This window comes from Scyliorhinus canicula, chromosome 17, assembly GCF_902713615.1.
Source record: "Scyliorhinus canicula chromosome 17, sScyCan1.1, whole genome shotgun sequence".
NCBI classification, from domain to species: domain Eukaryota; kingdom Metazoa; phylum Chordata; class Chondrichthyes; order Carcharhiniformes; family Scyliorhinidae; genus Scyliorhinus; species Scyliorhinus canicula.
The window spans coordinates 83108331-83122667 of record NC_052162.1 but is presented as its reverse complement, the minus strand read 5'-3'; the positions used below and the strand labels follow the sequence as shown (position 1 = coordinate 83122667).

The 14337-nt window shown below is 47.7% G+C and overlaps 1 protein-coding gene across 1 annotated transcript in view; it reads right to left on the bottom strand.

Moving 5' to 3' along the window:
• The window catches only part of LOC119952285 (lysophosphatidic acid receptor 4-like), a 63344-nt gene extending 50532 nt beyond the window's left edge, over positions 1 to 12812 (bottom strand). The window contains exon 1 of the mRNA XM_038775908.1: positions 12371 to 12812. The gene's annotated coding sequence lies outside the window, so the exon portion shown is untranslated. The remainder of the gene's footprint in view (positions 1 to 12370) is intronic.
• Positions 12813 to 14337: the final 1525 nt, after the last annotated feature.

The window sequence follows — 14337 nt, the reverse complement described above, 5'->3', positions numbered from 1 at the left end:
ACACAGAAAGTTTCATTCAACATATAGGCTTTTCCTCTTACACACAGCCTGCATATCCTACAGTGAAGTGAAAAGGGGACTGTTAAACTCTCATTTGATGCACAGCACTTCTGGTTATTAATCATCCCCCTGCAAATGAAAAGTTTGCCAAATATTTTTTCTAGACGCTACTGGCACGTCTCCACCAAACCAGATCTATTCTTCAAATATTTAGTTTCAAATCTAGATTGCAAATTCAGATTCTTAGTTTAGAATAAAATGCTATTTTCTTCTTTTGAAAATAAACAAAAACAGAACGTGCGTTTATCTAGTAGCTTTTGCAGCTTCAATACTTCTGATGTGCCATCACGCAGGAAAATGCGGCAGTCAATTTGCGCACCAGCTAATCAATTTTAGCAATATGTTTGGAAATTAAATGCTGGCCAGGACACATCTTCTCCGGTTGATTCTTTGGGACCTTGTATCTCCATTTGAGGGGGCCGATAGGGCCTTGGTTCAATATCTCATCGTAAAGACTATTTACAAAAGACTAGCTAGTGGACAATCTCTCTCTCTCTTCAGAAATCATGCCCTGAGAGGGCATGGTCAACCATGTACTTCCATGTGTTGGCTCATGGTTATGTTATGCAAGATATTGCAGTGTTTAGCTGTTACCTTCTGCAGGTTCTGACTTACCACCTCTCATAGGTGTACCTGAAGGATCTTTAAGTTGATAATCAACCCATTTGGCCCATCAAGTTTGTAAGTGGGACTTGAACCCGGGGTTTCCCGCTCAGATGGCGATGCTACTCACTGTGCTACAAGACTTCCTTCCACCCTAGCAGTGGTAAAGTACAAACATAATTACAATGCCGAATGGCCTTCATCTCAAAGAGCACCAAAATACAAAAGGGTGAAAGCGAAAATATAACAGCACAAACTTAGACTCTGAATCGAGACTGCATTCAATACTGGGCACAACGCCACAGGAAAAATGGGTATTGGCCTTGGAGGGACTGCTGTGCAGATTCACCAAAATGGAACTGGAGATAAAGGGATTAAATTATGAAGACAGGCTGCAGAGCACAACTTTATAGTTTCTCGATTATAGAAGATTAAGGAGATCCAATCTTTGAAATGATTAAGCTGATTATCAAATCCACTCGAGAGAAAGTATTCCCGAGAGTCTAGAGCAACCTTACAACAGTGATTACATTTCAGAAATACTTCACTGGCTGGAAGACATTCTGGGGTGTCATGGTGGCACAATAGATGCTGCAATAATTATTTATCTTCAAGTATTTTTTATTAAATAGTTACAACTTGTAACTTCAGGGATATCGTACACTTCTTCACAGTGGAAATCTTGAACTCTCCACCCAAGACCCAATGTCCCTCCCTCAGGCATAAGGGATGTGTCGGCCATTCCTGTTCTCACATTCCCTTACAACTAAATGGAGCAGTGTTCAGAAAAACAGAAAAGTGATGACGAGATTAAAGCTTTGGTTTTCAGTGAATGGCATGCACGTTCAACCAATACCAATTGAGCGGGTTCTTGGCATAGAGACAATTGGCAATGCACAACCATCTACTTTCAGGGACTATGGTGCCAGTGATAACAATCGCTGGAAGGTTGTATTGGGCTCATTATGGGCATGAAAGCACACATGCATGTCAGCTGTGGTAAAGGCATAATAACATGGTTCCACAAATAAAACATTGGAATATAAAGCAGCAGAAAGGCCACCAAGTTCCATCTGATTCATTTTCTCTTGCGTTCACCTCACATAATTTGCCACGTCAAAAACAGATTCTCTTATATTTGTTGAGACTACACGCCTCCACAATTCCTTTGGGCAATTTGTATCCACTGGTCTGGAAGTCTAAACATGGCGGCACAGACTCAGGCTAAGGGGCCGGTCATTTAGGACATCAGGAGAAATTACTTCACGCCAAGGGTGGTGGATCTTTGGAATTCTCTATCCCAGAGGGTTATGGATGTTCCATCATTGAATACAGTTACGGCTGAGGTAGGCAATGTTTGGGACTCTTCAGGCATCATGGAATTTGGTGGGTGAGCAGGAAAGTGGGGTTGCAGCAGAAGCTCATCCATGATCATATTGAATTGGCGGGGCAGGCTCAAAGAGCTACATGGTCTACTCCTCTTCCTTTTTCGTTTTATGTTTTAAAATCCAGTAACAAAGCTACCTGTTGCTTTTCTTTTTCTGAGGTGGTATCAATGCCTGGAGTATTTTTCTGGGGTCAGTTGGAATCTCAAAACCCTGAATAACTTGCCTTCACAGCTTGATGCCCCATTTTGGCTGACCTCAGCTTTACCCTGTTCAAAGCACTACAGAACTAAATACTGTAGCCCAAATGGGAATAAACTAGTGCCATATACAAGAATCTTCTTATTATCCCTTGGGCTCTGTGTTCCATCTGAACCAATCATGATACTGTAGCTATAAGAGGTCAAGAGACTGGGCATTCCACAGTGAATAATTCATCTCCAGGCACCTAAGAGCCTTTCCACAAGGCTCAAGAGAATGCTCTCCACTTGCCTGGGTGAGTGCAGCTCCAACGCCTCTTGAGAAACTCAGGGAAAAGCAGGCTGCTTGAATGGCACCCCATCTACCACATTAAGTATTCACATCCTTCACTACTGATGCATCTTAGCTGCCGTATGCACGGTCTACAAGACAGTGTCAACTTGCCAAGTTTCTTCGATTGTATCTCCCAAACCAGTGACCTCTACCACCTAGACATTGAGGCAGCAAGTATGTAGAACATTACATCACCTGTGAGTAAGTCTCCAAGTCACATGTTGTGCACAAGATGGGCTCCAGTTCTATCCTTCAACCTAACTTTCTGGAGTAGAACACCTGACTTGGAAATATATTGCAATTCCATCATTATTGCTGGGCCAGAATCATGCAACAGTAGGGGCATGGTAGCATAATGGTTAGCACAGTTGCTTCACAGCTCCAGGGTCCCAGGTTCGATTCCCGACTTGGGTCACTGTCTATGCGGAGTTTGCACTTTCTCCCCGTGTCTGCATGGGTTTCCTCCGGGTGCTCCGGTTTCCTCTCACATGAATCACATGTGTAGGTTAGGTGGATTCGTCATACAAAATTACCCTTCGTGTCCAAAAAGGTTAGAAGTGGTTACTGGGTTACGGGGACAGAGTGGAGGTGTGGGCTTCGGTAGGGTGCTTTTTCCAAGGGCCGGTGCAGGTTCGATGGGCCCAATGGCCTCCTTCTGCACTGTAAATTCTATGATTCTGTGATGAACTCCATCTCCAACGGCACTATTGTACCTTGTCATGTGCGTGTCCCTTTAAGAAAGGTTTGGGCTGACCACATGACTTGGAGCACGGCTTCAGTAATGTCATTTGTGGATGGAGCTGGGCTGTGGCTGTCAGGTGAGAGGGGGTTTAGTGTTTGGGTTTCAGTTTTGGGTTGTTGCTTTGGACTGCAGAAGTAGTGTTTCTCCATTTTCATTTTAAAGCTCTACTAGGGAACGGAAAGCACATTGAGTGTGGCAAACAGCCTTGGTAACTTTAAATATAGAGCTGCTTTCCGGAAGGAGTTTTGAATCTGCTGGTTGGAGGCTCGATCTCAAGGAAAAGACTAGTCCCATTCAAAAGAGATTACAGTGTGCTGGGCAACACCCTTAAAGTGGGTTTTGGTTCATTGGATTTTGTATTGAATTGGAACAGCTATGAAGGGGGATTCATTAAGAGTTATATACATAGATTACTGCAGCTGTTATTTTTGTAATTGAAATTCTTGCTGTATGTTAACTACATTTTCATAATAAACTTTGTTTTGATAAAAGCGCCTAGGAAGTCTGATGAATCACACCTGAATGAAGGTTCTTGTGCTCATCCTAGCCAAATTCAACATATAGGTCAGGTGAACTTCATAATACACTTTGGAGTTTCTAAGCGCTGGCCCATAACAACCTACACTACACCGACTACAGCAGTTCAACAAAGACAGCTCACCACCACATTTGAAGGCAATAAATACTGGCCATGCCAGCAACAGCCAAATCCCACAATCCAACAAATAAAAACTCTCTGGCTGTGTACCCCAAGGTCTTCTTTACTGCATCTGCACACTGGACTTATGCAGCGGCACAACAACCATCCCCAACCTAATCCTGCCTCGTGCTCCATCATCTCCTGACCATTATGCATTTTCACCAAATGCCCTGTTTTTAAAAAAAAATCAAAAACATTGTACATCTACGAAATCAGTCAGAAAAAAAACAGAGAGTGAAAGCCCATTGATGACAAGATTCACAGCAAACCATTCAAATCCTTAGTAGTTTAGCAGCTGTTCCCATTGCTGATCCTGCCAGATGCAAAACACCCTGCAATTTTTAATTTGGCCTGCAGCTATCTTTAGAGGCCTCCCACACCAGTCCAAAGTCATGATGAAAAGGGCCATTTATTGCTCTGACACGAGTCCAGCATAAGTACAGAACCCGCATCCAAGTCCTACACTTCCCTCAGACCTAATTAGTCAATCACTGGCTGGTGAACTACTTCGCAAACATGAAAGCCTCACAACTGTGAATACAGTTTAAGTATTCTCGGAACTGTTCGTCATTTACTGGTGTGACGGTCAGTTTACTCCTTTGATATCTCGCTACTATACAGAAACAGAAGAGGGAAAAGCAAATCCATTTCTTGCAAATGATGTAAAGTAACAATTCACATGTATGAATCCGGCAGTGTAGATGTAAACTTTTAGAACATAGAACAGTACAGCACATAACAGGCCCTTCGGCCCTTGATGTTGTGCCGAGCTATGATACGGTGGTACTTAGAGACTCCTGAGGGTGTAGGGGATCAGGTAGCAAAGAGATTGAAAGATGGCCACACAGTGGCAAACAGAGGCTAGGTGTTCAGGGAGGATTTTTATGACTGGTAGAGTGTATGTTGCGAAATGCCATTGGATTTTAAGTATTTGTTGTAAAACGTAATTGGCACATTTGAGTGGGCAACTGCCCTAGCGGAGGGAAATCTAGAATGAGGGGCAGCACAGTTGCACAGTGGTTAGCACTGCTGCCTGACAGCGCCAGGGAACCAGGTTTGATTCTGACCTCTGTATGGAGATTGCGCTTCCTCCTTGTGACTGCGTGGGTTTCGTCCGAGTGCTCCGGTTTCCTCCCACAGTCCAAAGATATGCAGGTTAGGTGGAATGTCCTTGTTAAATTTCCCCTTAGCGTGGGGTTGCAGGAATAGGGAAGGGGATTGGGTCTTGGTAGGGTGGTCTTTCGAGGGGTTGTGGCAGACTCGATGGGTCAAATGGCCTCCTTCTGCACTGTAGGGATTCTATTCTATGAAGGTCACAGATATAGGTTGCGAGGCGGGAGATTGAGAACCGAGGCGAGGAGGCAGAGGGTGGTGAATTACACCCTCTACTTCTGGCAGAGGGTGGTGAATTTGTGGAACTTGTTACCCCATTGTGGGGTGGAGTCCGAGTCATTAAATGGTTTAAGGAAATGTCTGCTTAATCCAGACCAGGTACAACAACATTTCTGAAGGCATTGGTTTTTGAAGATATTTATGGGTAAAATTCCTCTTCAAACAAAAGGCACCATGTTCCAGAGCAGATAATGGTACAAAAGAAATTTCATTCTCAGAAATCACACATTCTGCAAATTTTATTGATTTTGTCAGCAGGCCATTCATTATAGAGGTTAAAAAAAACCTATCTGATATGGTTTCTGGGCTAATAAAAAATGAAAGATCTTCCTCCCCAGTTTTCTTGCAAGGGCTGATGTCAGAAAGATGCTCTCCAAATGCGAGAGCGACAAATGACTGCTCGTCATTGCAGATATCTAACTTTATAATAAAGTCTGGGATGTCAGGAACACAAATAATAATAATCTTTATTGTCACAAGTAGGCTTACATTGCAATAAAGTTACTGTGAAAAGCCCCCAGTCACCACATTCCGCTGCCTGTTCGGGTACACAGAGGGAGAATCCAGAATGTCCAAATTACCGAATAGCACGTCTTTCGGGACTTGTGGGAGGAAACCGGAGCACCTGTAAGGAACCCACACAGACACGGGGAGATGCAGATTCCGCACAGACAGTGATCCAGTCGGGAATCGAATCTGGGGCTGTGAAGCCACAGTGCTAACCACTGTGCTACCCAATCAAATGAGGCCAGGGGTCCATCACTCGTCAGGCTTTGGGTTAAGATGGCATGCTGCCTGATTGCATCATTGGCATATAGTTGCACACTTTATGGGCATTCGGTTGGTTTTGGAATGTACCCTTGTCAGGCAGTCAGTGAAGTGGGTGGAAGAATAGTTAACAGAGGCAGATAGAATGAAAATCAGGTGACTTCTTAAAAAAGGGGTAGACAATTGTCCCCTCCAAATTACCACAATGCCACCACATTGCCTTTGCTCCAAGTACCGGTTATAAACTGCAACCATTAGGATATCCCAGTTCTTTTGGTAGATAATAAGGACAGAAAGGCTTGCATTTGTATAGCACCTTCCATGACCAAAGTGTGACACAGTCAATAAAACGCCTTTGACAGCCACTTTCTACCCAGCAAGGTCCCACAAACAGCAGTTATGATAATTAAACCTGATTTTGTGACTTCCGGTGGCGGCTATGAAGGAGTAAGTCACACATTTGATGGCTCCCGCTCTGGCCGGACTTTTGGAACTTTCCCCCGTTTTTCTACCGGACTTGAATTGTAAAATAGATGTTAGTGGCAATTGTTTACTGAATTCCCATTTTGCTGCATGGAGAGAAGGACTAGAAGTGTTCGTAAGGTCAGAAACAAAAATACAGAGAAGGCTTGGGCTGAAGCTTCAGCAGGAGACAGCATGGCGGAGGTTCGGACCTCTGGCTTGTTGACCCAGCAGCCTATGGAGCAGCTGATGCATGTCATTCACGAAAGCTTTGCTACGCAGAATCAAGACTGCTTTGACCTGATAAAAGAGTCGATTGAGCAGCTGGAGCTTAGATTGGACGCCCACGATCAGGCGATCCAGAAGGTCGAGAAGGCGCTGACTGAGCAGGAGGAACATCAGACTGCAGTGGAGCTGGAGGTGGGGATGCTGAGGGACCAGCAGAAGAAGCTCCTGAGAAGGTGGAGGACCTAGAAAATAGGTCCCGCCGGCAGAACCTAAGAATCGTCGGGCTCCCGGAGGGGCATACATCGCAGACATGTTTGTGAAGCTGCTGGAGGATAGGGCATTCTCTCAGCTCTTGGAAGTGGATAGGGCTCACAGAGCACTCGCGAGGAAGCCACGAATGGGAGACCCCCCCAAGGGCAATGGTGGTGAGATTCCACAGGTTCTCGGATAAGGAGCACATTCTACAGTGGGCCAAGCAGACACTGAGTAAATGGAACAATAGCATCCTGCGGGTTCACCAGGACCCGAGTGTGGAGGTGGCCAGGGGGAGAGCAGGCTTCAACCAGATCAGGTCGATCCTTTTTAAGAAAAAGGTGAAGTTTGGACTGTTATACCCAGCCCGTCTCTGGGTCACGCATGATGATCTGCAATTCTACTTCGAGTCGCTTGAGGACGCGTTGGACTTTGCGAAAAAGGGCAGGTGAAGGATTGAGATCTTTTGAAATTGGCTGCAACGTTCATGTTTTTGTTTTTTCTTTTTGTTTCTCTGTTTTTGTAAAAACTTTCTTGTTTTGCATTTCATGGAAGATGTTTGTGATGCCGTTTGCATTGATTTGGAACCAGCGGTAGAGCTGAGTGAGTTAAGGTTTTCATTTGCACTGTTGGGGGAAGGAGGTGTGCTTGTTTTGATCTTGATGTTTTTTTGTTGGGCAATTGTGTGGGGATTGTTTCATGTTGGAGTTTGTTTGTATGAGCGGGGGGGGGTGACGAAACAGTAGGTGGGAGACCAGCTGGCGCTGGGGAAGGGGGCCACCAAGCTAGCTGGGTGAGCTAGCTCTTGGAAGCGCAGTGGGGGGTGTACATATGTTTGGTTTAGTAAAGGGGTTGGGTTACAGGGTGTTGTTACTAGGGGGGGAGGGGGGTGAATGTTCTGCTGATGAGGGAGGGACATGGGCTGAGGGACAGAGAGGAGGTTGGGGGCGGGGGCTGCCTGGGGATGGACCGGTGGAGGTGCGGAGCACGGGCTGGAGGCGGGCCTAAAAAAGGGAATGGTTGATCGGCGGAGGGGTGGGGGGGGCAATGAGCCCCCCCCCCGGCAACTAGGCTGATCACCTGGAATGTTCGAGGGTTAAATGGGCCGGTCAAAAGGGCACGTGTGTTCGTGCATCTTAGGGGATTGAAGGCAGACGTGGTGATGTTGCAGGAGACGCACCTTAGAGTCACGGACCAGGTTAGACTGAGGAAAGGCTGGGTCAGTCAGATCTTTCACTCAGGACTAAATTCAAAGACTAGAGGGGTCACAATCCTGATCAATAAGCGAGTGGTGTTTGAGGCAGGTAGAATAGTCATGGACGTGGGAGGTCGGCACATTATGGTCAGTGGGAAGCTAGAGGGGGTGCAGGTGGTATTAATAAATGCGTATGTGCAAAATTGGAATGATGTGGAGTTTATAAAGAGGATGCTGGGGAAGATACTGGACTTGGACTCGCATAGGTTGGTCACGGGAGGGGACATCAACACACATATGGACCCTGGCTTGGACCGGTCAAGCTCGAAAACGGGCAGGGGGCCAGCAATGGCAAAGGAACTAAGAGGGTTCATGGAGCTGATTGGGGGGGTGGATCCATGGAGATTTGGGCAGCCGAGGGTGAAGGAGTTCTCCTTCTACTCACATTTCTACAGCAGGCTGTACAGGTTGGAGCCCCCTACCGGGCCAGAGGGGATGAGGCACTTCTTGGGGGGGAGGGGGGGGGGTGAATTTCCCAAAGGTGGATGGGAGCGGGTAGAAGGGCTGGGGGCCCCAATCAGGCTGGAAGAGATAGTGGCAGGCTTGAAGGCCATGCAGGCGGGTAAAGCCCTGGATCCGGACGGGTACCCAGTGGAGGTTTATAAAAAGTTCTCGGGGATATTGGGGCCGGTGTTGTTGAGGATGTTCAATGAGGCAAGGGAAAGAGGGGTGTTGCCCTCACTGGCAACAATTCCGCTTATTCTTAAGCGGGACAAGAACCCGGAGCTGTATGGGTCCTACAGGCCTATCTCCCTGTTGAATGTAGATGCCAAGTTGCTGGCCAAAACTTTGTCCTCCAGGATCGAGGGTTGTGTTCCGGACATCGTTGGGGATAATAGACGGGGTTTGTTCAGGGCAGGCAGTTGGTGGCCAATGTAAGAAGGTTGTTAAATTTGATTATGATGCCTCCGGAAGGTAGGGAGGTGGAGGTAGTGATCGCAATGGATGCAGAAAAGGCTTTTGATTGGGTAGAATGGGACTATCTTTGGGAGATACTGGGATGGTTCAGATTGGGGCGGGGCTTTATTGACTGGTTCAGGTTACAGTATCAGGCTCCTGTGGCAAGTGTACGGACGAATAGGACAACATCGGACTATTTTAGACGGCACCGGGGACGAGATAGGGATGCCCCCTCTCCCCACTGTTGTTTGCGCGCTGGCTATAGAGCCATTGGCAATTGCTCTGAGAGCCTCGAGAACCTGGAGAGGACTGGTCCGTGGTTTCGCTCTATGCGGATGACCTGCTTCTGTACATTTTGGACCCAATAGAGGGGATGAAAGAAATCATGAGGACTCTCGGGGAATTTGGCCGGTTTTCAGGGTATAAGCTTAATATTGAAAAGAGTGAGATATTTGTGGTCCAGGCGAGGGGACAGGTGGTGGCAACTGGGAGAGCTGCCGTTTAGGTTAATAAAGGGAAGCTTTAGGTACCTAGGCATCCAAATGGCGCAGGAATGGGACCGGCTGCCTAAATTGAATCTGGCCCGGCTGGTGGATCAAATGAAGGATGATTTTCAGAGATGGGATGTGCTTCTGTTGTCTCTTGCTGGGAGGGTGCAAACGGTGAAGATGACGGTCCTCCTGAGATTCCTATTTGTATTTCAGTGTCTCCCCATCTTTATTCCACAGTCCTTTTTTAAGCGGGTCAACAGAGTGATCACGGGCTTCATCTGGGCGGGCAAGACCCCATAAGTAAGGAAGGTAATGCTTCAGTAGAGTCGGGGAGAGGGCGGGCTGGCGCTGCCAAATTTGAGCAAATTTTAGTAACTATTACTGGGCGGCAAATATAGCCATGATCAGGAAGTGGGCAGTGGGGGAGGGGTTGGCATGGGTGCGTATGGAGGCGGCTTCATGTAAGGGCACCAGTTTGGGGCTGTTGGTAACTGCGCCTCTGCCGTTCCCGCTGGCATGGTACTCCACCAGTCCAGTGGTGGTGGCGGCCCTGAGAGTCTGGGGCCAATGGAGGAGGCATGTGAGATCAGTGGGACCATCGGTCTGGGCCCCAATTTGTGATAATCACCGGTTTGCCCCGGGGAGTATGGACGGGGGGGTTCCAGTTATGGCAGAGAGCGGGGATTGAGAGGATGGGGGATATGTTCATAGAGGGAAGCTTTCCGAGTATGAGGGCGTTGGAGGAAAAGTTTGGATTGGCGAGGGGAAATGAATTCAGGTATCTGCAGGTGCAGGCCTTCCTTCGTCAACCTTCCCGCTCCTACATCTAAGGGAGATTCAGGACAGGGTAGTTTCTGGAGGGTGGGGAGGAGAAGGGAGCGTCTCAGACATTTGTAAGGAGCTTATGGGGTTGGAAGAGACGCAGACTGAGGAGCTGAAACGCAAGTGGGAGGAGGAGCTGGGAGGTGAGATAGAGGATTGTCTGTGGGTGGACGCGTTGAGTAGAGTCAATGCGTCCGCAACATGTGCCAGGCTCAGCCTGATACAATTTGGGTTGTTCACCGGGCTCACATGACAGTGGCCCGGATGAGCAGATTCTTTGGGGTGGAGGACAGGTGCACAAAATGTGTGAGGACTGACGAACCATGTCCACATATTTTGGATATGTCCACTGCTTAGGGGATTTTGGCAGGGGTTTGCGGATGACATGTCCACGGTGTTAAAAACAAGGGTGGCGCTGAATCCAGAGGTGTCGATTTTCGGGGTGTCAGAAGACCCGGGAATCCAGGAGGAGAAAGAGGCAGGTGTTCTGGCCTTTGCTTTCCTGGTAGCCCGGAAACGGATACTATTAGCTTGGAGGGACTCAAAGCCCCTGAAGTCGGAGACCTGGCTATTGGACATGGCTAGCTTTCTCTGTTTAGAGAAAATCAAGTTTGCCTTGAGAGGGTCCCGGAGGTGGCAACCGTTTGTCTTTGCGGGAAATTAATCGTCAGCAGACAGGGGGCGGGTGGGGAGGGGGGGGAGGGTGAGTAGTTTGGATTAGAGTTGGGGGTCAATAAGAGTGGGATCTGTACGAGAGGTAAATGGCTTTTGCACTATGTTTATGGTTTCATGTCTATTGTTTATTTTCTTGTTGTCACTATACCAAAAATACCTCAATAAAATGTTTATTAAAAAAAAATCTGATTTTGCGATGTTGATTGATGTATCAATATTGGTCAGAAAGGATAGCTCCCTTGTTCTTCTTTGGAATCATGTTATGGTATCAACAATTTGCACAGGACCTCAGTCTATTATCTCACCCAAGACACGTTAGCATTGTAACATGATCAAATGTTACTACACTTCAAAGCAATCCCTCTCTAGTGTGTGGATTTGCACCGATGTGTCGAACTGTCAGTGTACTAGTCAATCTGCATTGTCTCCATTATCTGTATGATCACACATACTGGTGACACAAGTGTTGTGCAAACTCTAATTTAAAAAAGGGGAGAAAACAAACTGGCCAGAATCTTAAACAAACCGAGAACACACATAGAGGCTCAGCAAGGGTCTGAAGGATTGCATGCCCAGGATTTAATCCAGCCCTTCTTTCAGATGCTGACAGAACTTCGTTGTTAATGTCCAGCATCTTGGTACAACTGTGTTATTGTCCACGCCGTTTAGGGTGGGGACGGCAGCGAGTCTCAGTTCAAATGCTGTATATATTTTTTAAAAACACATCCTCACACACACACTTATCAGCTTCATTCCCCACCAAGTTGAAAACCCTGAGCTGGCGATTCTATTGGGAGAAGTCCAGCAGTCTCTTGCCTGCCATTGTACAAAAGAAAGGGGGGGGGGGGGGGGGGGGCGAAGGGAGCTGGCCGAATTGGAGGGAACTCTGAGGCAGTTTTCTGCACAAAAGGTTACAGCTGGATTCTTGCTCAGTACCGAGGTTAGTATGGGATAAATCAGTAACCGGAGAGTATGTGGATCAAAGGAGCTGCCACTCACTGGCGGGGGCGGGGGGCGCCACAATAATGAAATGTCCTTGCAGAAAACACGCAAAGCATGGAGAATACCTCAGAACTGGGGAGGGAGGGAAAATAAACTTACCGAGCAGCCCGGGCTGCGGTTCACCTCCGCTCACTTCAGGAGCCCCGTCTTCACTCAGCTCAAATGTGAAGACTTTTTGAACGCGTTCGGCAACTTTACAAAGAAATAGCTGGCTTCAGGCTAGTTCCTTCCCCCTGTTGTTCGCTCCTGGCTTCGAATGCCACACCTTGAGGCTTTGTGCGGGACGTCGGTGCTGCCTTGTGGCATCTTTGAAACAGGCTCCAAAACCTGCACGAGTCCCGAGCAGCAGTCTTTGGACTTGGGAGCCAGAGATTTTCACCGCACTGTGCAGCATCAACCAGCTCCCTGTCTGTAACTCAATCCCTGTCTAAGCCCAGCACTATACTTCCACTCCACCACCCCATGATTGGTCACACACACACACACCAAACCACCCCCATCAGATGGTTTCATTTATGTCAGTTGAGCCCCCGAGGAGCTCTCCTCGTGTCTAACACATACTGTTAGGAACAACACAGCAGATCCGTCGTATTTATTCTACTTAAGGGGGGGGGGGGATCGAACAATCTTTTGAGCCATTGCCCACGAGGTTATAGCTGGCAGCAACAGATTTTTTAAAAATCCATTGTTTTATTGTTTATTTAAACTGAACTTCTGAAGCCATTTACAATTTGGAAGGTCATATTCGTTCCCCAAACAAAGCTGAGAGGGAGAATCTGATCATGGCGGAAATTGGGCGCACCAGTTAAGATTGGGAGTTGAAGTTTAAGGCCCCATCAAGGGCAGGACACCGTACCCAGGGCGGAGGGAGGATGACTCTTGAGAATCCATCCAATCCATTAAGCAGGTAAATTAAGACGGATAAAGAGCTCAATGAGAGTTTGTTGAGGGGGCTCTTGGGTTGCATGCACTGTCCAGGGCAAGCCAGCCGAATGCAGGCAGACACATAACAAGCTGCCAATCAGCCATCCCAGGGTGAAGGGTATAGAGGGGAACTTGGCCATTGGCATGTTGAGGGGAGAGAATTCCAAAATGAGCTCAGGAAGTGTAGGAGTGGTCACCCTCTAGGCATCATGGGGTCATAAGAGGAGGGGCAAGGATGCCAATCACAATTGAGGGGAGGGCAGGGGCAAACACAAGAAATGCAGCAGTGGGTACAGGTGGCACCACTTTCAGATGCTGGGTCTAGTGGTGATTGAGGACAACACTGTCAGCAGAAGGTCCTGAGCATCAGGAGCCAGCCTGCCCATTTATTCCCACAGAGAAATTTCACATGTGGAAACACATCTGTTGCTGTCTGTCTTGGCAGAGGATCCTTTCCGGTGACTCCCTGGGCTCCTTATTTGTTCGCAGCTCAGCAGGGCTGTGCGTGCCCTCCATCCTCCAAGCGGAACTCCCCACAGCTGCCTCTGCCTCTCTCACCTCCTCCTGATCACTCATGTTGGGGTCATCACCTAGTGCCACCCCATTGAAGTGTGTGCAAAGATCCACCGAGGTGGCTGTATTTGGGCTGGTCAAAGGTACACTTGTGAGATATGATGGTGCTTGTTCACAGCCATCACGATGCTTAGCCTGGTGATGGTGAGGGAGTTGGTCTCCTTTGTGCCTAATGCAGCCGTGGCACATGCACACCCCTGCTTCGCATCCCAGCCCTTACAGTCAATCCTTATCCTGAAGTTACAGATCTAATTTGCCAACTTCCCTTACCTACATTATTCTAACATGCCAGAGGCTGTTCACCTTGAAGACTTGCTGCCGCTATGGGAATGAACTTACACCCTCACCATCTCACCTCACTCACATTCTTCCCTATCCCTCCAATCCCCATTTATCCCATCCATTCTCATACCTACAAGCCCCTCTTCCACCCCAATCTCTCCCCAGCTCCTCTGCTCTCTCTCTCTCTCTCCTCCACCCTTCTTCCTCCCCTCGCAACCACTCTTCTTTCCTTGTTCTCTCCTTTTCCTCTCCCCGTTCTCTTTCCTGTTCTCTCCCTGGCTCCCTCC